This window comes from Prionailurus bengalensis, chromosome B4 (genome assembly GCF_016509475.1).
Source record: "Prionailurus bengalensis isolate Pbe53 chromosome B4, Fcat_Pben_1.1_paternal_pri, whole genome shotgun sequence".
NCBI lineage: Eukaryota > Metazoa > Chordata > Mammalia > Carnivora > Felidae > Prionailurus > Prionailurus bengalensis.
Window position 1 is genome coordinate 28,213,248 of NC_057358.1, and position 26,429 is coordinate 28,239,676.

Here is a 26,429-nt window from a genome sequence, read left to right on the forward strand (position 1 = left end):
ATTATTTCTTAAGGCTAATTCTGGGCTCAGCGGAAAGAGTACTGTGACTGATCGATGTTGTCAGCTGTGGATCTGGGAAAAGGGTGCAGCAGGACATTGGCAGGGAATTGCCATTTCTGAGTGAGAGTATTTCTCTGAACCCCATGGTGTTGCAATTGATTAATTTGCCTTATGTTGTGGTCACCTATGTTGTCATCATGTGTACAGTTACATCTTACATAGTTTTGATTCACTCATATCATCCAGCTCAGCCAGGTCTTACACTACTGGGGACTCAAGATGCTGTTAGAATTCAGTTGACCTTATACACCATTTAGCTGAGTGCCCCTAACCTGTGTTATTAAACAGCTTCACAAAGGTGACACACGTGCACCTGTGTCCGTATAACACTCAATATAAAGTACACAGAATATTTTTCTCTTCAATTGTATTGATAAAATAAAATAAATTGTGACCAATGCTAAAGATTGTATTCAACCAGAAATTCAAGGAACACATTATCAACTCTTTTTCAGAACCAATGCTTTTTCAGAACCATCAAGCCTTCATGTCTGCTTTATTGACTTGGTAAACATGGTCCAAAGGACAAAATGGAAGCTGGGGGAGCATCTCATGGTCCTCATGCTAAAGATCATTTGGATGGAGGAGACTGGGGCCAAATTATATAAACTCAAGGCAGCCACTAGAAGTTGCTCTAAAAATAAATAAGTAAACAAACAAACAAATAAACAGCCTGCTCAGAGTATTTTGTTGATAGTGACGTCTTTGTGAAAAGACCAGGTAAAGAAAAAAAAAAATCCAGTAATTGAAGGTTCTGGTAAGCCAGGGACAGATAATTCTAGGTTTTTCTATATCTAGCTGCCCAAACATGGGTAAGAGGTTAGAACTCTGAACCATCAAATATTTGGCATAATTTCCTTAGCTTGCAGATACTCAGCCTGCCTTAATTCACTCCCTTGCATTTCTGGCTCCTTAATGTTTCATTCTTCTAGCATTTGAAAACAGTCAGTCACCGCTTTGAATAAGGCAGCACCACCTGTCCAGAAAATTCACACCCACCTTGTAGAATCACATAAAGCAAGCAAATCAATAAAAATAATTACTATTACAAGATGTTTGAATGAATTTTTTTTTTTGAGAGGTAACATAATGTAGGGGTTGGAAGCATGAAATCTGGAGCCAGATTATCTAGGTTCAAATTCCAACTCCAACATTTACAAACCGTGACCTTGGGCAAGCATTGAACCTCTGTGCTTCACCATTCTCATCTGTAAAAGAGGACAGGTTCAGAAAAGACCACATATGCTGGGATGTGGACAGGGTGTCTGGAAAGTAATTACAAGGCCTGGCTGGAACACCATGTCACCTGATAGAAAGTCATTAAAATCAACTTTATGTTGCCCTTTTCTAATCAATCAATTACAATTATTTTCTCTCTGAATATCGGGTTGACTCCCATACATGCAAAGCTCTACTATGTATTGCTGTTCTCTAATTACACATGAGTGAGGTCTGGTGCTCACCATGTGCACACCTAGAGAAAATCAATTCTCAAGCACACGCGGCCTTTCTAGCTACATGATGCACATTTAGCTTTTCAGTGATGACCAAATTCTAAAGTCTTCATGTCAGCCCGTTCTTTCAAGTGGCTCAAAACTAATTTCTCACAGGATAAGAGGAGATGTGGGTCTGGGGTCTGTTGCTGAAGGCAGAGTGACCCTGGGGGCCAGGCACTCTGGCATGAGAGCACCTACCAGGGAGAGGGTGAAGCCCGGCTCAGAGCAGCCGTGAAGCCCTGTGAGAAAGGGACAAAAGAAAAATGGATCGAAGGAAGGAAGCCAGGGGTCAGCCTGATGGAAACAGTATGGGACCACAGGTCAAAGGAGCAGGAAACAGGTCTAGGGCCGTGACCTGGGACAATCAGGACCAGCTGGAGAGGGGAAGTGGCCAGCAAGATGGACTGAGGCAGAACCTTCAGGATGCAGTCCGGGAGCACATAGGAGATGCCGGGTGCCTTGGGAACCGGTGCCAACCTGTGATGTGGGAATGGGCCTGCTAGCTTAAAAGTTTGCAAATGACTTGAAGGTCCTCCGAGGTGCAGTATTTATGCCACGAATAGTCTAAAATTCCATTTCTTCAGAAACCTCACAGACCTTTTGAAGTTTGAGACTGAAGTGAGCAGGCCCAGGAGTTAAACTCTGACACCTTACCTTCTCCAGACCTCATGCCTCAGTTGAGGATGCCTCCGGGGCAAAACTCTTTTAAAGTGAAATTATGTTCGGAGCACCTGGGTGGCTCATTTGGTTAAGTGTCCAACTTGGTTTTGGCTCAGGTCACGATATCACGGTTTGTGGGTTTGAGCCCCGCGTCAGGCTCTGCACTGACAGCTTGGAGCCTGCTTGGGGTTCTCTCCTTCTCTCCGCCCCTCCACCCCTCTCAACATAAATAAATAAACTTAAAAAAATAAATGAAATGAAATTATGTTCAGGAGATACCTGAGCAACATTGGTGGGCATCACAGAGCTGAATGACCAAAGTTGAGTTTATATCCAAGGATGCAGTTGTACAAAGCTGAAGTTGCACAGGCCAGCCTCATGCCAATCCAGGGCCTTTATTCCTTTCCTTCCCCCTTTCCCCTTCTTGTGGCCAGCGCCATCCTGCCTTCCAAACCACTCACCGTATGAATAATAATAGCAACAGCTGCACCTATGTATGTATGAAATTGTAGCCTGTGCTGGCTCCTTTACACATAATAGATGATTTAATCCTTGCAGCAATCCCAAGGGTAAGTGTTATTGTTGTCCCCATCTTATGGATGAGGAAACTGAGACTCATGAAGATTAAGCAACATGCACAAGGTCACTTGACAGGCGATTGGCAGTTATGGGAATTAAATCCAAGTCTGTTTTTTTTTTTTAAGTTTATTTATATATTTTGAGAGAGAGAGAGAGAGAGAAAATGAGGTGAGGGTAGAGAGAGAAAGAGAGAGAGAATCCCAAGCAGGCTCCACACTGTCCGTGCGGAGCCCGCTATCGGGCTCCATCTCATGAACTGTGAGATCATGACCTGAGCCAAAGTCAAGGGCTGGCTGCTTAACCAACTGAGCCACCCAGGCACTCCTGCAAGTATGACACCAAAGCCCAAGCTTTTTGCCACTCTTCTGAGGTTCCAATAAGAATGGATTACAGCTAAGGGCACCTGGGTGATTCAGTCAACTGACTGTCCAACTTTGGCTGAGTTCATGATTTCATGGTTTGTGAATTTGAGCCCCATGTTGGGGAGTCTGCTTTGAATCCTCTGTCCCCCTCTCTGTGCCTCTCCTCTGCTTGTGCTCTCTCTGTCTCTCAAAAATAAATAAACATTAAAAAAAAGGAATGGATTACAGCTACTGATGGATTCATTACACCCAGTGAACATAAGTTTCAGGCAAGATGTTACTACTCTCAGGATTCACATGTGGGTGAAGATGTTTTATCTTCAACAGTAGAACAAAAGTTTGTGTCCCAAGTTAAAAGGAGGGAGGCGGCAGGAAGAAGGGGCTCGGTGATAGAACGGATGGAACTGTAGAAGGCCAGTTGGATCGATTATCTTTTTAGCATTGACTGGAGTAGGTGATCTGAAAAGATCCGTAGGCTCTGACCCACTTCTTCCAGAGATCCGGGCAGAGGACCAGTTCAGGGCTGCCCGGGCCCACTGCCAAAACTATTTTCAGAACTTGCACATATTTGGCCAACTTTCTTATCAACTTACCCTGTGGCCTGGAACCCCATGAGACCTAAGACAGATGCGTACTTGGACGCTTTTCCTCCCGCTGTCCATCCTCTGTCCTCCCTCTGAACCTTTCCCCTTCCTCCGGCCTTTTCCTCAACTGGCCCATGTGACGCTGCTGCTAACAATAACAGCAAACACTTCCATTACATTTACTATCCAAACACTCAACACATCTCAACTCCTTCGATTCTATTTCCCTAAGCGTTGTAGATTTTTCTTTTCCTTAATAATCCTCTCTTTGCTGTCATCCCAAAGTGCATTCTTAGGTTCCTTATGTCATTTCTTACTTCTGATGACAATGTTTTTGACAACAAAGCATGTCACTAGAATGAGACCTTTGTCAACAGAGGAACGGTGTTAACCTCTCTCCCAAATTCTTTTGTCACCCCTGCTTTGCCCCTCCGCCCTCCCACTCACCTCTCAGGCACCCTGCTTTTGCATGTGTCACATTTTCCAGGCCTTTCCAGGTGCTTGCCTGTGAATTAGCTTCTATTTTCTCCCACTACCCGCTTTTCCTCTCAACCACGTATTTGCAGTATTGGGACCGTCCTTCAAAATTAGCTCCAAATGTGGCTCCTCCTATTTATTTATCTTTAAGGGATAAGGTCAGCAGCCCTGAAACCTGATGCTGCCAAAAACATGGTCTCCTCTCCCCACTCTCTGGCTCTGCTGTTGTCTAACATGTAAATTGGGAATGACCATAAGGCAGTCACAGTTGTACCCCACACCCTGCAACGCCTCACACGGAGGAAGGTCCACGGGCCACATTGAGGCTGCTGCCTGTCTTCTCCACTTCCCTTCCACACCTTTGAGAGAAAAGAAAAGCACCCAACAGACTTCCACGGACCTTGCAGGGCCAAGGGATGAAACAAAGAAAATACCTTTACCGCACACCGTAAGTCACTGTGAGACACGTGCCATCATTTTCCTGGTTTTGATAAGTAGGAGGTGCGCTGAAATTAGGGGTCATAAATTTGGGCGCTGAGAGGAGATGACTTAGATTTAATAGAACAAACTGCTACATGAAATCTGTCTTATTAAAGTTAATTAAAGGAAGTGGAAATGGTCATCTATTACCAGAATCTAGCTCTCTGAGGAAGAGCTTGTGAATACAAATTTACAAATGAATGTACAGATTTGGTTGTAGGTACACTACAATATGTGTGTAGATATACAGCGTGTGTCTGTATTTATATACAAGGTCTTCCGATTCAAAGCAATGAGACCCAAAAACATTTTTTTGACTTGTTAATTTATTCCAAGAATATTATAAAGGTGTAGAATCAAACAACACATCATTGTGTCGTCAATGTATACTATTATTGTAAAGACTCAAAATGCTTTGGAAAAGGTAAAGTGGCTTTTGCGTATAGTCTGTCATGAGTTTTGTATTTACATCAAGCTCTTTATTTTTTGTCTTCAGAACTCACCAACTGAATGGATCCCAGCTTTCACTGCTTACTCCCACGGCTTTCAGAGAGATGGGGCCAAGATGTGGGTAGGACTCCTCCTCTAATAGTTTCTGCTCTTATAGAGGGCTAAGCTCCTGGGGTGCAGGAGCTCAAAAAAACAATTAAAGGTGAAGACAGAAGGAAGAAAGGAGCTTCTCCAACCGAGTTGCCTAAACCAAAAACGTAGCCTTTGAGCCATACCAAAAAGTTTGCATATCAAATCACTATATATTCTAGCTTAGAATGTTAGCAAAAGGGTTGACATGGATCTTAATTGCTATAAGCTACATGAGAAAGCGTTTGTTTATTTGTTCATAAAATCAGGAGCGAAGGCGATGTCTTGAATGGAATGAGGGCACCGTCTGTGGATGTGGTAGGCGATAGCCATTTGTACCGCTCATTGTATTTTTACATTCTGGAGGTAGCAGCACAAACTGAGATGACCGGCTTGAAAAGCATTTTGCCAATGTGCCTTAGAGTCATAACGCTTTTATCCTGTCCTTTGACACAGAGAGTATTAGTCTTTTGAGAACTTATCCTAAGAGAATGGAAAACCAAATGCACGATTTCCATTTCATCTTTACTTTCGAAAGCAAAATCTTGGCCATATCCGTTGCATCTTTATACTTTTGAAAGCAAAATCTTGGCCATAAACTGGAATGTTCAGAAATAAGGAAATGATTAAGTAAATGAGGTACAACCACCGTGTGAAAGACGGTGCAACCATTTAAGATATAGGCTGTGTAGTCACACCCAAAATAAAGCTTTGAAGGTATGGGTTCCTTACTAAGCTACTGTCCCCCATCTGGGAACCCACTTTGCTCCGTGGTGCTGGGAGACGGAACTTTACAAACTCATTTCTGCTCTGCCTGCTGGCTCCCTATTGGATCCCAATAGGGGGCCCTGGAGGGAGCATGAAGGCAAGAGTGGGGAGAAGGGCAGGAGGCTTCCCTAGTGCTTCCTGTCTCATCAGTTACCCCGCCAGTGGCCCTTCACTCTGGGCAGTGGCAGTTGATTTCACCAGTAGTTGGCTCTAGTTTCTGTTTGCCCACGCCCCATCACCCTTCCTTTCAGAACTATGAGCGGAGCCCTTGGGGGTGCCCTCCCTGAGGTTTGTGTCCCAATTCTGCTGCCCCTCCCCCAAGCTTCTATGTTCTGATTACCTTGACCCCTTCTCTTTGTTCCTCTAGCCCTAGGGGTAGTAGCTGCTTCTTGCACTGACCATGTCTGTTTTATTTCAGAGTCTCCTTTATGTGTCTTCAGTGCTCCAATACCTGTTTACCCAGTTTCTTATATTAATCCTTTGGGCTAAGTCATTAGTGTTGTTTCGACTTTCCTGACCGGTTAGAAAAGTCAGGAAATATAGTTGTATGTATACTGAATGAAGCCATATGAAATTATGTAAAAACAAACATATAGGGAACATTATTGGAAATTTACCAAAATCCTAACGGTGGTTGTATTAGAGAGTTAGTCTTAGGAGTGATTTTTTTTTTCTCCCTTCATCCCTGTTTTCTGGATTTCTTGGTAATGTAGTTACATTACTTTCATAGTAAAAGTATACATTTATATGTAAGAGAGGATTTGATTCCCAGTGAAAGAAAACGTAGCCTGAAGAGAGCTTGGCCTATGAAACCAGATGAATTATAATCTGAGTAATGGAAAGTGATTGCAAATGTGACCCCGATTCCACTGGGGTATCTTTTGAAAAAGAGGAGCAGTACGGGAAGACTAAAGTGAAGTCAGTGATATCACAGCTGTCTGAGAAGGGACACTGGTATATAATTCCTAAATAACAAAATGAGAAGGTTGATGTGACTCTCTAGCAAATTCTACAGCAGCCTCAACACTGGGAGGAAGCCTGGATTTACAGAGATCAGATGATGCCAAATTCACTTCATTCCCTTCTTTGTTGATCCTGTATTTATTTATTTATATCATTCATTTGTAAACATTTATTGCATACCTACTATGTTCTAGGAACTGTCTTGGCAATGAAGAGAGAAAGATTACCTGCTAGAGACACAGACAGGTATGTGACATTTAGATGCTGTTGACATATAGCCTAGGAAACAAATCAGTCTAATTTAAGCTTTTAATTTTGTCCAATAATATGCAAAACAGACATCTGTACTTCATACCTGAGCCTCACACAGCCCTTTCTCCCACCCCCACTTCTGCAGGGAGGATTAGGTTACAGGGACTGGGGATGACTAGGGAGAGCGGTTGGGATACGGCAGAGATTGGCATGGGTGGGAGTAAGGGAAGGTTCAGGGGTGGGGTAGGGTTAGGCACCATCTGGCAGGCAAAACACATAAAACCAGGCGGCATATGTTTTTCACACTTGCTCATCACAGCAGGGGCCATCAATCATTCTAAATAAGATGTCTGCTCGTTCTCTTGATTTCACATGAATCTTGAATAGTCCACATATCAGATTCTCTTAATTCTCCCTTAAAGTTGCAGTGGTCAAATGCATTTACTCTCCAGTAATTAACAGATTTTGCTGTTTAGTAATGGGACTCACTCCACTTTCAATAAGGACATTCTTGCCTTTTTGGTTTTCTTTCTGATTTGGTTGTCCTTGTTGATTTAGTGTACATAGGACATCAGAGTAGGGGGATATTTTGTCCATACTATGATCCTCTATTCTCAGCTCTAGACTAAAAAATTACTAGCTTTTTTTTTTTTGTACTCTCTGTTGTATGCATACATCTTAGCTAATACTCTAAAACTCCATTATAATGATGGTTGAGAGGGAAAGGCTAAAACTTCTTAGAGGATAACCCATATACAGAATTTCATCTCTCTTTATTATTTTTCCCTCCAATGATAAAAAAATCATACCCATAAAAATTACAAGCCATATGGAAATGAATGAAGTGGATGGTGAATGTTTCCCACCATTAGCAGTAGAGGGTGTGGGAGGGGGAATAAGGGAGAAGGTTTGGCTGAGCATGACATTTGGTAATTCATAGTGATCTTACTTTTTTGCAATGGCTAAATTGATAGGGCTACATCAAAATACTCTTCTCTAAGACAGGCAAGATTCCCAAGCAAATCTTGGTAATAAAATGTGGTAGACTCCAGTGGAAGATCAAGAAGAAAGCGGTGAGCATCAGGGCAGAGTGACAGAGGAGAGTGGGGTGGGTGTAAAGCTGAAGGTTGAGGCTAAATCATGGCTCCATGTTACCAGCCTTAGCATTAAACAACAAAACAACAACTAATTCACTTATACCCACACTGTACTTCAAAACATATAATGTGACCTATTAAAATGTGTGCAGTACAAGAAGAGAAAGTAAAAATGAGTAAGTTGTGAACATAGGGCAAAAGGATTAGGGTAGGTAGGAAAAATAAGATTAACCCATGAGTAACGTTGATCCAAAATCAACATGTATTCAAGTAATATACATAAATATTTATAGGTGTTCCTGTGCCTTTGCCAAAAAATAGACTACAAGTCCAGTTCCAAGTTTCAGGCACACATTTACAAAAACAGAGAACTCGTATCACATCGTCAATTACTTAATTAATTTTCTTAATTATTTAATTAGTTAAATACACAAACCAATTGCCCAAGTAAAGCACAACTCCTCCCGGGATTGATACTTGAGGGAATTTTTTTCCCCATGGCTCTTCAAAAAGAAGGCCCTGAGTAATATGTGATAAGTCTCCCACTGCCTTTGAAAGTGAAAAAGGCAATGAGTGTTGTGAAGATGTTTCTTCTATCAGCTGTCAAGAGGGCTGCATCTGCCCTTCTGGTCTCACAACCACGTTCACACCAAGACTGTCACCCCTTGAGCTGCTATCAATGCCAGTCAGTGACTGAGCACAGCAGAGAGCGGAGTTACTGTGATAGCCAGGGATCCTGCTCGCATGGAGTTTCCATTCTAGTGGCAAAAGGCAGTCTATAAACAAGAGGACAAACATGTAACTGAAGTGGTTTTCCTATGGTAATTAATACTCTGAAGGAAACAAAACAGAGCGAGGTGATGAAGAAGAATGAGGGAAGACTACTTTAGATCAAGCAGTCAGGGGTGGCCTCATTTATTAAGCATGTAGCTAAATGTTGGAGGCCCGTGTGACGGAGTCATGGGGGACAAGGGGCTGGGTGTTCAAGGACTGAATGGGTTCGTGTGTGCCTACTGGAGAGAGCTCAGAACAGTTGGAAGGGCTCACATCAGCACTGTAGGCAGGGGTGAGGCAGGGGTTTCTGGGAAGGAGCTCAGATTTTATGCTAAGTGTGACAGGTAAATTAAAGGACTATTTCTAATTTTAGGGGCCTTACAGACCTCCTAAAACATATACATAGGATATAAAATCAAATTTTAAATGGAAATGCCTATGTGTTAGGCAATTTTCCATAAATATCATCCCTCTTTTTAACAAATAAAGTTTACTACTTTTGAAAACATGCTACATCTTTACTGTAAATAAAAGTGTTAAATATACAGAAAAATACAAAGAAGGTAAAATCATCTTAAATTGCACTACTTAGAAGAGACTATTGATAATATTGGATAAACATCCTCATGTTATTATTTAACATCCCTCAAGTTAATTTCATATTAATATAAATACATGTATGCGTGTACTTGTATATATACTACATACATTTATCGCTAGACATTTTGTCACTCCTCAACATGTTTTGGACATATAAGATATTTAGTTGATTCTAAAATGCCTTATTTTTATTAATTCTTTTTAATGTTTATTTATTTTTGAGAGACAGAGAGAGAGACAGAGTGCAAGTGGGAGAAGGGTAGAGAGAGAGGGAGACATAGAATCTGAAGCAGGCTCCAGGTTCTGAGCTGTCAGCACACAGCCCAACAAGGGGCTCGAATTCACAAACTGTGAGATCATGACCTGAGCCAAAGTCAGACACTTAACCAGCTGAGCCACCCAGGCACCCCTCTTAAACACTTTTTTTAAAAAACAATTTGCACCCCTGGAATGGGGCTGCATCTGAACAAATCGTGATGCCTGGCCAGGCAGCCGTTGTAGACACATTCACAAAACCATCAAAACATTCGGAATGGGTGTTAATGGATTAGGAGAAAATTCATGAGCAAGAGGTGAGTTTTCTTTTAACTGTTGGGAGCAACATCATTGAGGGAGGAGTGTGGGAGTTTTGTTGGAAGTAAATATGAAGTGGTTTATCAATATTCCTCAAGCACAAGTCCAAAATTGGCCAATTCTACGTAACTGCAAAGCCAACTGAGGACCCCAATGCCTTTCTCTCTTTCGTGCATTCTTAAGAAACTCAGCATCCAGACAGTCTTGATGGCTTCAAAACATACATGGACATTGACACGTCTGAGTTAATAAGCATTCAGAAGAGTTGGACTCTAAATATGAAGATGTTCCAGAAACATATTAATTTATCATGCTTATATATTTTTTTCAGGAATGCATTAAGAGTAATGTATAAAAATATGCCAAAGTGTAAAGGAGCTAATAAGTATAAAGTAAAAATTCTAGATAACAGGAGAGCACGGTCTTTTAATTGACAGCACTTATTTTTCTTAGTATCATAAAATGATGCATTTTGAAAATGATGGTATCTCAGATTTGATGAAACACAGTAGACTCTCCTTCTTCCATTTTAAGGTTGTTTCCTATTCCGCTGGGTGTTATATTCCATAATTGATGGGACCAGCCCTCTATTAATGGACATTTGGGTCACTCCAATTTTTCACCGTGATAAACAATGCTGCAGCAAATATTCTTGTGCATACATCTTTCACACTTGCATGATTTTCTCTTTAGGGCAATAAACCAAAATTTTGATAAGTGTCAAGTAGCAGGGATATTAAAATGATACACCCTGACTGGTTGTGCCTGAGGTGCCAGGGAAGAGCAGACCCAGAACCTGAAGAGTCAGCGAGCTGTGGCAGGGGGCGGTTATCGCTTGTGAAAACCCAGGATGTGGACCAGGGCTTGCCCTGCCTGGAAGCCAGTCCGCTTCTTTTTGGAGCAGACTAGAGGGGGAAACTGCGGGCAGGAAAAAACTGCCTGGCCATTCATTCATTGCTACTCTGTGCCAGCTATTGTGACAAATGCTAAGTGACGAGACAGAAATGGTCCCTGCCCTGTGAGAGATGACTATACCGTGTAAGCCATGCTAAGAACTTTGAATTTGATCCTCCCAAGTATTTTGTTTGTTTGTTTTTAATCCCCACCCAAATCCTTAAAAGACTTGAGGAAGAGAAATGTCACAATCAGATTGATTTAGTTTCTCTGAATCAAAATGCTTGACATTTGATATAGTTGAACAGGTGGCGGGAACGGGAGCCCACCATTGGGACCCATCTGTCTGAAGGCAGGGAATCTTCCTGGAGCTTTTGAACCAACTGTACTATATGGGGAAATGTTGCTGAGAACTTCAGAAAACAGAGGTGGGAGGTGAGGAGCTCCTTCTCTTTCACAATCCATCACGTTTGAGTGCAGCTGATCTGGATTTGGAAAGCTCGAAAAAGAAGCCTTCCAGATGGCACGCAGGACTGAGCCGCCATGGCATTCCTTATATGTACTCCTTGGTTAACTTGGCCCTACCACCTCTTGTCCCTGCCTCTGTCTACACTGTTCTTCTTACTTGGGCAACGCTTCTTCCTCTTGGTCTGGCTAACTCAGGCTGATCTTGAAGTCTTAGGTATAATGCCATTTACTCCAAGAAACCACCTCCTAGGCTAGGCCAGGGGCTGGTACTATGTCTCCCTTGGCACAGTATGACCTCTATCACTGTTTACATAGCACACTTTAGAAAACTTGCCTCGAGGGCTGCCACCTCTGTAGTTGGACAGGTCATGCCTTGCAGTGGGGCACCATTTATACTGTATTCTATGTGACAAATGTCCCCTGAAGTTGTCCAGTGCATACTCTGTGTGGCTGTACATGTCTGCCCTGATTGCTTATTTTACTATAAGTCTTCCTCATTAGATTGTCAACTCCGGAAAGTCCTGGACCATGTCTTCTTGCTCGTGATTTTATTCCCTGCTCCCCCTTCCCCCCCAGCTAGTAACTATTAGTACTTAAGGTTTTCTTTTTTTTTTTCTTTTTTCTTTCTTTATTTATTTTGAGGGGGGAGAGAAGAGGGGAAGAAAGAGGAAGAGAGAGAAACCGAAGCAGGCTCCACACTGTCAGCGCACATCTTGATGCAGGGCTTGATCCCATGAACTGTGAGATCATGACCTGAGCCGAAATCAAGAGTCACATGCTTAACCAACTGAGCCACTCAGGAGCCCCTATTTATTTATTTATTTGAGAGAGAGAGAGAGAGAGAGAGAGAGAAAGAGAGAGAGAGAATCTTAAGCAGGCTCCACGCTCAGCACAAAGCCAGATACAGTTCAATCCCACGACCGTAGGATCATGACCTGAGCCAAAACCAAGAGTTTGACACTCAACTGACTGAGCCACCCACGTGCCCCAGTATTTAATGTTTTCTAATTAAAATAACAAATCTATCCTTGTTAATGCATATAACCTTCCCATTTGGATTTATCATACCTAATTTTTTCCAAGGCATTGTGTTTGTAATTAGACCTAAATTGGTAAGATCCTCACCGGTGACTTTCCATTTTTGTTTTATATCCTGCTTGCATTAACATGATCAGAATGTTTCGTTCTCTATTACTTAATAACTTTTATCAAAATACTCACTGGAAGGGCAAGCCTCACAATTGCACAAACATGAGCTAAGACCAGTTTTAAGGACTCAGCAATCCACTGAGAGAGGATGAAAGGAGAAACTTCTCCCATAAGGGAGCTGACAGCCAGTCTAATGGAAAAAGTTCCACCCAACAACATAGGCTTCCCCCTCGGTGGCCCCCTGCCCTCCCCACCTACAAGAGAGTCTGGCAAATGAAATCTTTCTTTGGGCACGTTGCTGGTGATAAGCAAGAATAGACACTGAACAGGCAACCAGCGCTCATGACACAAACTCTAAAAGAAGTTTCTGTCAAATGCTGAAATTAAGGCAATTAAACACTTTCTACTCATCCAGCTCAGAATACCTACCTATAAAATAAAAGCTATTCTGAGGGCTGGGTATCTATTGTGCTGGCCACTAGGGTTGAATAAAAGCAAATCATGCCTACACCTATTTTCCCAGAGGTCCGGCATATACATAATTTTGGAGAAAATTTCCATCTTGGTGAACACAACTATCTTGGAAACAGTGACCCCAAAGGAGAAACTCCCCACTTCCCTCGTTGCTTCAGGAAGGACCCAGTTCCAGCTTTAGCAGTTATTCCCCAGAGATCCTTAAAGGCAAATGATACATGGGAAGAGAAAAGATAATGTGCCTCGTTAAAAGGACAAGGTAAGAATTCAGAAAAATCGTGTCCTGCTTCCTCCTGTAACTCAAGCAAGCACTTTCATAGTTAAAGCAAACTCCACTGTCACTCTCTCCCCCACTAAAAAAGTCCTGTATATAGAACACCCAGGAAGAAAAGGAGAAGAAGATGTGTTAAAAGAAACTTCCAAACATTGGTTTGGAGAAAGTGTCAAGATGCTCAATGGGTTAGATGGCACCTGGAAATATGGAACTATGATTTGCTGACTGAAAATGGATTTATTGGCTAACAGCTAGAGGAGGAGGAGTACGGAAACACAACAAATTCTTGGAGGGCTTCTTTCATGACTGGTCACTTTCCTGGCTATATAAAATAAACAGAATCAAACCTTTTGTAGTCAACCCATGTCCTCAAGAACTCAATCAATGAATAATGAAAAGTGTCCATACATTTGAAAGGTAAGAGGAATAATATGCAACTAAGAAACACACAATGAAAATGATCTGAAATGATAAATCTTTGGCAGAAAACATGCTAAAGAAGTGTGTAAATATGTCATTATTTGCAGTATAATTGAGGAATGTTTTCTTCCATCTGAAATTAAATTTTGCAATTTAAAACGATCTGATGAAAAGGCCATTTATTCAATAAGAAAGCTATTTCTTTACAACATTAATCATCTTAAACTCATGGTCTCTCCAGGGGGATAACCCCACTTTGCTTTTCCATTGATATTATCTTTAACAGGAAATAAATGACTATGCTAGAGTTGTATCCTCACTGATACTGTTAGATGGAACTTAGGAATATGACAGACTTTATGACTTCCCTATGGGTATCATAATCACCAAACAATGGCATTTTCTTTGAGTGTGATGAAAACTACATTAATGAAAATAATCAGGCTGCAGTGTACCTCAGAGCTGATGGAATTCAAGGAAAAAGACTCATTTGTGAGTTGCTTACATAATTGGAAGATTCTGACTGATATTCACTACCATAATGATGACAGACTTAATTTCCAGAATTTCACATAACAATTGTAACATGCTGAGAAAAATGAATAATCTTTACTCTTTTAGACACCCAGATATGCATTAAGTATTTTTAATAATACTCTGAAATCTAACAGTATTTGAAGTTATCGATTGAGTCTTTGCTCTGGCAAAAACTGTGTCATCAGAGGAATTCTTTATGCATCTTTGTGCATAGTGAAATACACATTTGCTACATATTTCAGTATTTTCCCTTTCCTCCCACGGCAGAGATGGCACACAGATGGCACCAGGACCTTGTCCTTCCATGGCAGACATCACTAATCCATCTCGCACACACGTTTGCTGAGCCCAGACCAGCTTTCTCAGGATGCCACTTCTGTGAACTGCCCAGTTCGTGCTCGGACGAAACCCATTTGTGATTCCTATCCCAGAAAGTAGCTCTACATACCTGGTTTAAAAAACTAGCTAAGTTCCATATATGCAACTGTATACGAAATCCTTTTTTATTACTATCAAAAATAGGTTTCTCCACAGGCTATTGTGAAATCAGATGTGATGTAGACATAACTAAAACACCATCAACCTTTTAGGTTCACACATGTAGAAGATAAAAGATGATTAAAGCAACAGTCAGTCTACTAATTTAAAGTCTGGGTGATACTTTTTATAAATATATTTTTATATGACGGGGCAAACCTGTAAGTACAATAAGTTATTGATCGGTAAAATATTATTATCTGGGAGATTGATTACACTTCAACACTGCCCTTTTGCCACAGTGGTAGCTACCACAGCATCCAACACCTTCAAAGATTACCTAGGAAGTTTTGTTTATGTTCACATATAACATGAAATGATCTTGTTAATAAGGTAAGTCGAATCAGCAAAAACATAGCTTCCGGTGCCATGCTTTGTAACGCCTTTGTCCTCAAGTCCATTCTCAAGCAGTCTTCCCCTGAAAGGGTAAGGTCCAGCTCTTAACATCCATCAGCCACAGTTGCCGTGATCGTTATTTCTTTCCATCAAAATAGTTGAATCGAAAGACCAAGGTTACTGAAAGCTTACTCAGGCGGCAGGGAAATAAACCCAAATATGACAGGAAGATTTCTCAGCTGCTTCTTCCATCCTTCACCTGGGGGCCATTTGCTTCTCGTGATGTGAAAGAAGCTGGCAGGCAGGAGCCCTGCACAGCTGCCTGCTCCACCCGGCCTGCCAGGGGCAACCTGCCGTCTACCGTCCCACTGTGTCTTTTTCTCCTCACGATCTCTTCTCTCTTGAATCCCAGGAAGCAACGACATGGACAAGGAAGACATGCGTAAGCTTCAGAAAAGGACTTGTGTAAAACGGAAAGGCAAAAATCTATCATATCTATCGTACATGCTGGATGTAAGCCAACTCTTTAAGGTGAAAACAAAACACAAGACACCTGGGTAGCTCAGTCGGTTAAGCTTCCGACTCTTGAGCTCGGCTCGGGTCTTGATCTCATGGTTCTTGAGTTGGAGCCTTTCATGGGGCTCTGCGCTGACAGTGTGGAGCCTGCTTGGGAGTCTCTCTCTCTCTCTCTCTCTCTCTCTCTCCTTCTCTCTCTGCCCCTCTCTTGTTCGCTCTGTCTCTCAAAATAAATAAGTGAACTAAAGAAAAAGCATTTAATTTTAAAAAAGTGAAAACAAAACACAAAGCTTCTTTCCAATTGCAGTCAAGTTGGGAGCTAATTCAAGTCGCTGAATTCTCTGCCTTTTCTACTACAGGAGCATAAAATCAACTCAGGGCAGAGGAGCCTCCCTGCCCGCTGTCCCAGGTGTGCCACAAAACCAGCTGTCAGGCCAAGCTGATGGGATTGCTAAGGGGGAAGGGGCACGAAATGGGGGTCAGCCCACCCACTCGCACTGGTGGGGGATTTAGCAGGATGTGGCATGCTTTCATACCTGTGAGATGGAGTGACGATGCTCTCACTGCTGGCCTCAAAGCACTAAGAGAGAGAAGAGGGAAAAGAAATGACCTAATGGATACGTAAGTGCTGTGTCATTCTGAAGAGTCCCCACGGAGCTTCAGCAGCATTGATATTTTTTATTATTGTCATCCTCATCATCTTGTGTTTGGTAGACATCAGAAAAGGCAGTTCTCTGGATTCAAACAATATGAAAGAGACTTAGATAAGGTGCAATATTGTCAAATTCACCTTTTAGTTAATTTCCAACTATCGCCTACCCCTGGTTTTCAATGTTGGCTCAGCATTCAGAATCAATTGTAGGCTTGGGTGTGTTAAAAACATACATTAAAAACAAACAAACAAACAAACAAACCAAAAACGATGTCATGCGCGAGCTTTATCCCAGGACTGGATGGGACCCAGTTGTTTTCTATTTTTAAAAATTCTCCCAGTAATTCTGATGCCTAGCCAAATGTGACAACCACATGCACATGCACATGGTGATCCAGGGCGATTGTAGCCTCTCACATTCCCCTGAGGCCCCAAATTTCTTCCAAGCACAAGTCTGGGTAGGATGGGCAGTGATGCCACAAGATTCCATTGGCAGAGAATTTTCTTCTTCTTTTTTTTCTTTTTATTTTTTTTACTGTATTTATTTTTGAGAGAGAGACAAATTCAGAGACAGAGTGCAAACAGGGGCGGGGCAGAGAGAGAGAGAGAGAGAGAGAGAGACAGAATCCAAAGCAGGCTCCAGGCTCTGAGCTGTCAGCACAGAGCCTGATGCAGGGCGTGAACTCACGATGGTGAGATCGTGACCTGAGCCGAAGTTGGATGCTAAACTGTACTGAGTCACCCAGGCGCCCCTCTTCTTCTTCTTTTTTAAAGTTTATTTATTTATTTTGAGAGAGAGCGGGAGAGAGAGACTCACAAGCAGCCTCTGCACTGCCAGCGTGGAGCCCCATGTAGGGCTCGAACTCATGAACCGCAAGATCATGACCTGAGTGGAAATTAAGAGTCAGACACTTAACCGACTGAGCCACCCAGGCATCCCAACAGAGACTTTCCTTCTGCCTTGGCCTCTCTCTCCTTCCATTCCTCACCTTCCCAGGAAAAAACAGTGACCTGACTAATCCAAACATTTCTCCTGCTCCCCATCCCACCTCCTCTTTCTTTAATTAATTCTGATGATGAGTTGGAACAGGAGCCACCTGAAGTGAGATGTTGGCTCCATTTCTCAGCATCTAATATCTGACATAATCACAATGTATAGTGTAATGGCTAATGAAACCCCGAACAAAATTTATTATACTAAAAGATAGAAGCGTGCATTTAAAATAAGTGCCCGAGATTACATTTTGCTGAATTCCAATTTTAAACTCAGCATTGAATTTATGTGGGTTTTTTTTTTTCCCCCAGGTAATGACTGCATTAGCAAAGGACGGATACTTTGATTCCTACTAATCCATTTCTCTTGGGTTAAAATACTTTATTTTAAGTCGTTTCTCTCAAACTTACCCAGTCATTGGCGTGTGTAATTGTGACAGGGTTAATTCTAATCAGCTCAATTCTAGACAAAGATTTTTGTGACTCTGTAAACACTTGCTTTATTTTTTTTTTTTTTATCTAAGAACTCAGTTTAAATTAAATTAATCTTTACAAACTTTTGCTATTAAGATCCTCTCAGGTTGGTACAGGTAAGACCATCAAACTGATTGCTGACATCTAGAATGTTGTTGTTCTTTTCATTTCCCTTAAGTTTTTCAGCACGTTCATACAGTAATATTTCCCAGCTGGTAAGGGACCCAGCTTCTGGAAGAGGAAAAAGCAAGAAACACAGCCTAGCTCCCCAGCTGCATGTGATTACGTTATTCCCAATTCACAGGAAATGAACAATCATTTAGTCTTGACAGGTACATCCAGAAACTCCTGTCTTCCTTTTCAACCTGAAAAAAAAAAAATAAATAAATAAAAATCAGGGTCTACAGAAGTTAAGCATTAGCCTTTAAAGTATGCTTCATATTTTTTGCCAATGTTATGAGGATATCTTGTGAAAGCTTTTGAAAACACTCTGGGAAAATGCTGCCAACAGCCTTAGAAACCTGGGAGGAAGAAATAATCATCCAAAATACTTTCTGTTCATGAAGATATGTAACTTAGCGGTCCCTTGTGAGTTGGTGAAGTTTAGACATATGTGATGGTAATTGGGGTGCGACCCAAATGGCCTTTTTAGTAGACTATTAGACTTAACACAAAAGCAAAGATGTCAGCGGTAAACGGCCCTCTGAATCAGTTCTAGGATGAACTAAAAGCAATTACAAATATGTTAGGAAGGGTTTTTTTCCCCTTTATCCTGATGGATTTGTCCCTCGATTGAAAATATTTCCATTTTCTGAACACAGTTTTCCAATGGAGAAATGCAATCAACACGGCATAATACTCCCATTCGTCTTGCAGTTTAAAATTCACCAAGCACTTCCAGGGCCATTACTTACTCCTCGCCGCTGTCGCGTAATGGAGGCCGGCCTCCATTTTACAGATGACCAAGCAGAGACACCGGGGAGGCTCCGCAGGCTGCCTGGAGTCGCATTTCCCCGGTGGGAGCCTCGGGACAGACAGCTGGGTCTTTTGGCTCCTCGGCCAATACTGTTTAGTCTATCTAGCTGAGGATTTTAAAACATTTACTTCAGCTTAACTCACTTTGCCCCCTATTATGGTCCATTTGTGTATGTCAGTCTTTATCTCTGGACCTGAGTCAAACTTCACCCCTTCTCCCACCTCCTCTTGTTTCAGAAGGAAAAAAAAAAAAAAAAAAAATCAAAGCCTAAATATGGAACACATGTGCTTCTCATCTGGGCTGTTTAGAGGGATTGGGGAAATGAGAACTGTCGTTGGCCCTTTGTCCTGATGTTTTGGCATGCCCTCACACCTGGGTCCCCCTGGCACCGCTACTGGCCCCAGTCTGAGCTGACTGCGCTCGGGATCAACGTCCGCGGTGCGCCTTTACTCAACTCTCAACATTTTGGCTTCTCTGTGTTTTGGAGGCTCGCTCTCCTGGTCCGTGGAAAACCTACTCTGGTCTCTATTTATGGTAGATTTGGAGGTGCGCGGTGCAAGGATAGTAGACGCCTTTCGCGTAAAGACCTGGAATCCGCCGCCACCTCTCTGACTGGACTGCAGTGGGCAGCCATGACTCATGGTGAGGTCATGCATTCCCAGGCAAAGTTTATAGTAACCAGGAGGCTTAGCTATTTGCAGGTGCCCTACATACTGAGCATACTAATTCTAACTCACCTCCATGTTGCACTGGCATCTTTTGAAGTAGAACTTCATGGGGTGAACAGGAAGACTACAACATTTTTATTATAGTTGGCTTCCTTTGCTGAATTAGCGTTTATATTTTCCCAGTAGAAATCCCCAAATTGAAAATATAGAGGTGTCAGCTAACACCACTTTAGTTAAGGTTGTGTCAACATTTCCTATAAACCTTGTTTTTCTAGGGTTTATAACTAGACCATAAAAATTTGCTCAGCTCTGAAACTTGGCATAGAGAGTAAACCTGGGAGTGAATTTTGCAGAATCTGAAGAAGGAAAAATAAGTTCAGCTGTTTGGAACATGTGCCTGTTCTAAAATGGAACTGATTTTTAGATGCATTTTCTTTTTTGTGTGACTCAAATGGAACTTCGGTTTAAAAAAAAAAAAAGAACTCAAGATTATTTCATTAATATGGGCTAATTGCACTTGTTAGTTTTTAGAGAAAAAGTTAATGATTGAGGTATTTAACTCAAACCCACTGACTGCATCTGCAGGTACAAGTTTTTGCAAAGCAGTTAGCTGTGCATAATAATGTGATGTGGCAAATCGTCTGCACACCTTTTAGTGCAGGAAGTGACCAATGCGCTTCGAAGGAAAGAATCCTTCTGATAAGAGGTTAATGGGCCATTTCAAAATGCTTACTCACTCAGGAGAGCATCCCTTTATTCATCTTTACTTAGGCTGTAGTTCACGTTTATCGGATGCCCCCAAAAAGCAGTTCAGGTACCATTTGCATCAGGGAAAGAAACATCCAATCCCTCTGAACACCTAGTTTTTCCTGAAAGCGGAGCTGATACTCTGCATCCCTAGCAGCTCACTGCCCTTTTGCTGCCAGGATATCGGTAATTGGAGACCGTTAGTCAACGTGTTGCTATATGCTTGTGATGCCCTGGGCTGCATTTGTCTGTCTCAGGCCATGAGCTCTGGAAAGATGGCCGCCACCACCCATGACAGAAGCATCTTGGAGGAAAGGACAAAAGCGTTAGACTCAAAGCTAGCAGAACTGAGTTCTCGTGCCCCCTCTGGGCCCTTACTGACTCTGTGGACTCAGACTAGTCAGTCTGCCTGTCTGCCGATAACAACACCCTGCTAACCTAGTAGGCTTATTGAGAGAGTCCACTGAAAGCATCATATATATCGAAGCAGGTTTTAGACTGTAAAGGGCCATCCAAATGTGAGGGGATGGCACCTACCTCAGCATCTGATATCCAAGGAAGCCTACTTAAATGTTAGTAATGCAGACTTTCAGCTGATTCATGTGGAAAGGCCCTGGGCTTCCCAGCATAAAAAGCCACAACAACGTGACTCAACCTCGGCTTTATTCCTTCTAATTGCTCTTTTCTTTCTTTTTCTTTTTTTTTTTTTTTTTAATTTTTCAATGTTTATTTTTGAGAGAGAGAGAGAGAGAGAGAGCGTGCGTATGCACAAGTTGGGGAGGGGCAAAGAGAGAGGGGACAGAGGATCTGAAGCAGATTCTGTGCTGACAGCAGAAAGCTCAACACGGGGCTCGAACCCACGTGCCGTGAGATCATGACCTGAGCCGAAGTCAGGCGCTTAACCCACTGAGCCACTCAGGTGCCCTGTTCTTTTTTTTACCTACCTGTCACTGATCACTGACCACTTTTCTGAATGGAGAATGTTCCAGAGTCTTGGCTAGTCATTTCACATGGACATCAAGCCAGTCTGGCCCAACACCACCTTTGATGTCACCTCATTCTGCCACTGCTCATCCCACCCCACCCTGCAAACGCAACGGCGGGTCCTTTCGTTAGTGGCGCAGAAACAATTTTTGGTACCTTCATCCACTCCACCCGAGGGCTTTTTCCTCAAGGAGAAACATGCTACACGTCTCAGACACAAGTGATTTACGTTTGTTGTGGAGTTTTCTGGCAGGAGGATCCATGAAATGTCATTAGCATTGTCAGTCCTCAGAAGGGCCCACTTGGTTTAATGCTCTGTGGCCAGCATCTTAAAATTCTTAATCCATTTTATTTTTTTAAATTATTTTTATTTTTGCTAATCAAAACCTTTGTAGAAAATATCAGGAGGCTATCTTCTGAAGGTTCTTGGGCCTCAGAACTTAGGAAGCAGGGCCCCTACGCCCATGATCCGTTAAGAAAGGACTACAGCAAAGTTCCATGGCCAGGCCATCCTCTGCTTCTCGGATGCTATGCCGAGTTGCAGGTCCTGTGCTCATGTTTCTAGGTTGAAGCCTGGCCTGTGGACTCACAGGCAAGGTCTGCAGGCTCCAAGCTTGGCCTTCAGAGGTGGCCTCATGGGGCAAGTCTATTTTTTTTTTTTAATGTTTATTTATTTTTGAGAGAGACAGAGCATGAGTGGGAGAAGGCAGAGAGAGAAGGAGACACAGAATCCGAAGCAGGCTCCAGATGTGGGGCTCGAACTCATGAACCGTGAGCTCATGACCTGAGCCAAAGTCAGATGCCTAGCTCACTGAGCCACCCAGGTGCCCCAGAGCAAGTCTATTTTTGAGGGCAGAGTCTGCCAGTTGATGTCCATCTTGGAGAGTACCACTTGGGGCAGATTCACATGGCAGTGGGCTGTGACTTCTACCAAGTAGATGAAGACATCACGAAGTTCCCCTTGAGAGGCTGCCTGTTCTCTGGGGGGCCCGGCTTGGGGGCCAGCCTCCTCATCGCGCTTCCACTGAAAGAGCTCTGCCTGCTCCCCTCCTTCCCCTCCCCCCAAGGCCAATGGGAGGTCCTGAGCCTGGTGAAACTGGCACCAGTCTCATTGAGCAGCAAACTCAGCACAGAGGCAGCAGTGTCCTCAAGTGTGGGCTCTGGGCTGAAGCTGAAGGGGTCAGGAGAAGTACTGCCATCTCCCCCTGTGTCCTCACACGTGTCCCCATTTGCCCGAGACATGCCTTGAACTTCATAATGCATTAAAAATTTTTTTTGTAATGTTTTATTTATTTTTGAGAGAGAGAGAGAGAGAGACAGAGCATGAGTGGGGGAGGGGCAGAGAGAGAGAGGGAGGCACAGAGTCTGAAACAGGCTCCAGGCTCGGAGCGGCAGCACAGAGCCTGACACGGGGCTCGAACTCAGACACGATGAGATCATGACCTAGGCTGAAGTGGGATGCTTAACCAACTGAGCCACCCAGGTGCCCCTGACTTTGTAATGCATTTTAAACAAGTGTCCCTACATCTTCATTTTGGACCTGTCCCTATAAATTCTGTAACAGGTTCTGGTCCTGACCATTTCCTATCTAACCCTACAAGCCTCAACCTGGAACAAGCCTAGGGCTGAAAGTTTTGAGGTCACCTTTTCCAGGCAGTGGAGGGGTTTAGAGTGAGTCTTGCTGTCCCCAACCGAGGCTGGAGGTTGGCCATCTCCTGCCCTAGAGCCCCCCACCACACCCCATGCCTACAGCCTGTAGGACTAGGTTTCTGCTGCAGGTCTTGGCTGAAATGAGAACCCTCTCAGCTGTCTTGGCAGGAGCCAGACTCCCTGCCTAGCATTTACAGCTCCTCTTCCAGAAGCCTGGATGCTGATGTGGGCATTTGTAGTTTCCAGCACGAAAGGGGTGCTGGGTACCTTGGAGCAGCCACAGTCTGTAACCAAGGATGATCACTTCTGCATCCGTTTACCCAACCAAGCATAACCAGGCACTACGTGGGCACTGGGGACATGTCAGTAAGATAAAGATGTTCCTGCCCCCAGGGACGTTCACATCCTAGCAGGAGAAGTCAGACAGTGAACATAATCAATGATTATATTTGTGGGTTGAAAAATGAATGGTGCTCTGGAAAAGTAGGCAGCAGGGTCCGTTAAGGAAATGGGGGGTGGGGGTGGGGAGGACAGTTTGCATTAGGAAGGGAAAGTCTGATGCAAGATTTGAAGGGGTGGTGGATGTTAATTTCTGGGGGACAAGCATGCTGGGCACAGGGTGCAGCTAGTGCAAAAGGTGAGCATGGCTGAAGAGGGGGAGGCAGGAGGCCTTGTGGCTGGAGCCCTTGAGACGAGAGAGGTAGGAGGTGAGGCCAGGAAGGGGTGCAGTGCCGAGGGCTGGGGTGTTGTCAAACCAGCTGGGAGCAGCAGAGTGACCAGATCTGTTCCAAAGGAATCTCCCTGGCTGCTGTTCCAGGGCAGACCATGGAAGGGCGAGTGTGGAAGCATTAAGACCTGTGCTCCTTTGAACATTGTAATTTGGGCTTGATACCCCCCCCTCCCCGCTCAGGGGGCCTTAGGGCTGGTTCTGCCCTGGCTCCGCGGGGCTGCAGCCTCATCCCTTCCAGCTTCTTCCACACAGTCTGGTGGGGTGGAGCCCTCAGCTGCATCTGTAGGGAAAACCACCCAAAAAAGAGGAGACCCAGGGCCTGGCAGGGCATCCCCTCTGACTACAGATTTTAAAAAAAGAAAAGGTTAGCTCTTCTCCCGGGGACCGCTTACCTCCACCACCGTGGAGGCGTGCAAGCTTCGTGCCACTGTGGACCCTGCAAGCCTGCAGTGCCTTCCCAGCCCTGTTTCCAGCAGCCCCACCCCTACTCTCGGGCTCACCCAGAAGCTTGCTTTCAAGTGAGTCTCCGTGGACATTAAGTCAGTAAAACACCTTTGCAGCCAGTACGCGAGGCACCCTCTGAGGTCAGAAAGCTCACCTGGCAACACGGGGAAGTGGATGGTGCCTAGTGGGCAGAGGGAGCGGCACCCACGGGGCACACCTGGCCGGCAGGTCACTGGTAAGCGGGGACGGAGGTGGCGTAAAGAAGTCCTGCCTGTCTCCTTTTGGTTCATCTCCCATCATCTTGGGTTTTTTTCCCCCAGTATGCTACTGTACATGTTAACGAAGATGAAACCTTTCACACAGATCCCGGACTGGGTCTGGAATCAAGTAAGCAAAGCGTCAACGTGAAAGCACTCTCCAAAAATCAGGTAGCATCATTATGGGGGAAAAGCAGACTCCAGCGGTCTCCCTTAGTGTTGGGAAATGTGCTGACTACCTTCCAAACAATTAAATCCCATCAAGCTGTTCAACTTATCCTGATCTAATAATCTGCCCAGACTCTCAAAGCACCGCCTCTCGAGGGCTGCTAGGAATCGGGCTCAGCTACACGTAACACTTTCTCTAGGGAGACGGGGCTGGGTGGTGGAGCAGGCTGGACACTGGGCCAAAAGTCCGAGCACTCGCTGTGTTCTGTAACCGGGGACGAGTCACTTAACCTCTCACAGGCTCAGTTTCCTTCCCTGTAAAATGTCCTACCTACCTCACGGGGTTTGGGTAGAGTCGTATGAAATAATGCATCCAAAAGTCCTGTATAGATGGGACAGTACAAGGCCATGCCGGTCAGGCCCTTTAAAGACTAACCCACCTGCACGTGGAACCATAACTTTATGTTCATCAGCATCTTGTTCCCCCCAATTCCAAGATCCAAAGGCAGATTGAGTATCGATATTTTAGGGACTTCCCTGCCTTACCTCCTTTTGTTTTGTTCTGTTTTTCGGGTGGTTTGTACGGTTAGAAAACAAAGAGGCCAGGTTGCTGGGTCATAGTGTGCATCGAGGCCTTTGGGTAATTTTAAATGTGAAACACCACGTCACAGGTCACTGCAGGCCCACGCAGTAATGAACAGAGGCTACTGTGTCCCATAGATCAGCAGCAAGTGAGGAAAAGGAGAAAAAAACTCCAAGTTAAAACCTGAATCAATGGTGTTAGACAAGGGCTGCTCTGGGAGGTGATATGGGGTTCAATCATATAATAAGGGCTAGCCCACTAATTAGGGTTTAAAAACATTTTGCAGAGTAGCTTGTCCCCCACCCCCACCAGTTATGAGGTGTTTTCAGGGGCTGGGGGTGTGGAGAATTGACACATGGTAGCATCTTGGGATAGTTCTTCCTCGTTGGCGATTGCCTTATCTACAAGCCCACCAGTATGGCATCACAGAACCACTGGAGGTGGGAATCTCTCAGGGGGGTGCTGGCCACCTCGCTGGCTGAGGCGAGCGCCCTGTAAAAATACCGCACTCTGAAGGGCTCAACTCTTGCGAGCAGGTTAGGAGGACTTCAACGCTCTCAGAATACGCAGATGAGGAACAGAGAGGCATATTAGAAAGCATTCGCCGTGGAGCCCCATTGCCCTGGCTCCAGCCCTGGTTCCAGCACATACTATAAAATTCTCGTGTTGAGGCACCTGGGTGGCTCAGTGGGTTAAGCGTTCAACTTCAGCTCAGGTCATGATCTCACGGTTTGTGAGTTCGAGCCCCATGTGTCAGCTCTGACAGCTCAGAGCCTGGAGCCTGCTTCGGATTCTGTGTCTCCAGCTCTCTCTGCTCCTCCCCTGCTCTTGCTCTCTCTCTCTCTCTCAAGTTAAATAAACATTAGAAAAGAAAAAAAAATTCCTGTGTGATTGCTTAGGTTCTCCGATTCCTCACCTGTGAATAGGGCCTCAGCAGTGGGGTCCGGTGAGCTTTAGAGAGGACATCGGGTGCAGGAGCTTCTGGTATAGGCACAGCCAACATATCTTGAGTGCTTCCCTTGTGCCAAGTACCGTGCTAATCACCTTCACATGGGTTATTTTATTCCGTTCTCCAATCACTCTGGGAGCTAGGTGCCAATCCTACCTTCATTCGTCAGAAGAACCTACTTTTAGAGTAGCCTAAATTGTCCCCGCTCTACATCTTTGGTCTACCAAAGTCCTGTTTTGGTTAAT

The 26,429-nt window shown here is 43.9% G+C and overlaps 1 long non-coding RNA gene and 1 pseudogene across 1 annotated transcript; both read right to left on the reverse strand.

The window, feature by feature from the left end:
* Nucleotides 1-16,107: 16,107 nt before the first annotated feature.
* Nucleotides 16,108-21,199, reverse strand: LOC122472638. Its single transcript, XR_006294485.1, has 3 exons — nt 18,315-21,199; nt 16,446-16,643; nt 16,108-16,151 (listed from the first exon to the last, which is right to left on the reverse strand). It is a non-coding gene; the product is annotated as an uncharacterized LOC122472638 (long non-coding RNA).
* An 88-nt stretch (nt 21,200-21,287) lies between these two features.
* LOC122472928 lies at nt 21,288-22,645 on the reverse strand (annotated as a pseudogene).
* Nucleotides 22,646-26,429: the final 3,784 nt, after the last annotated feature.